This window comes from Toxorhynchites rutilus, chromosome 2, assembly GCF_029784135.1.
Source record: "Toxorhynchites rutilus septentrionalis strain SRP chromosome 2, ASM2978413v1, whole genome shotgun sequence".
Lineage (NCBI taxonomy): Eukaryota > Metazoa > Arthropoda > Insecta > Diptera > Culicidae > Toxorhynchites > Toxorhynchites rutilus.
This window is the reverse complement of record NC_073745.1, coordinates 36,223-36,875: the sequence shown is the minus strand read 5'-3', so window position 1 is coordinate 36,875 and position 653 is coordinate 36,223. Positions and strand designations below refer to the sequence as shown.

The 653-nt window shown below is 46.4% G+C and overlaps 1 pseudogene; it reads right to left on the bottom strand.

Annotated features, from left to right (window-relative positions):
* Positions 1 to 214: 214 nt before the first annotated feature.
* LOC129772129 (U4 spliceosomal RNA) lies at positions 215 to 343 on the bottom strand (annotated as a pseudogene).
* Between the last annotated feature and the right edge of the window lie 310 nt (positions 344 to 653).

Sequence of the window (653 nt, the reverse complement as noted above, 5' to 3'; positions counted from 1 at the left end):
ATTCTAAGCCAGACGGGCGAACGAGGGATGATTATTAACACGCTCGCAGGCGTGTTATCTTTTCCTCTCCGTTTTATTACTTATTGTCCTAGCTCGGAGATAGGCTCCGTTTATAGCACCCATAGTGCTCTCTTTTTGGGATTTCTCCCGTCCTTCGGTATTTACGATCGGAGATAGGCTCTGATCGTAAACACATTACGTCGTTTTGCTTATTTTTGTTTTGTTCTCCTTCCCGGCGGGTTATCGCTGGCCGGAGGAGTTTTATGATATTTAGGTTTTCAGCTAGCAATAATCGCACTTCGGAAAAACCTCATTAGTTACGATAAAGCCACTGCGCAAGCTATTCTGTGTATTTAGGATAGAGCGCGATCTAAGCATCCGCTCTATCGTTCTCGCCATGAATCACGCTCTAAAGGCATGATCCGTGCGGCGACAGTGGCAGAAAATAAATGGGATTGCCACTGTTCAGTACGGTGGCAGAAAATAAATGGGATTGCCACTGTTCAGTCCGGTGGCAGAGAAGAAATGGGATTGAGAGAGAAGAACATAGTATTTAGGCGAGCGAGCGAGAGAAACTGCGATGCGATGCGATGCGATACGATGCGATACGATGCGATGCGATAGTATTTAGGGGAGCGAGTGAGAGAAACTGT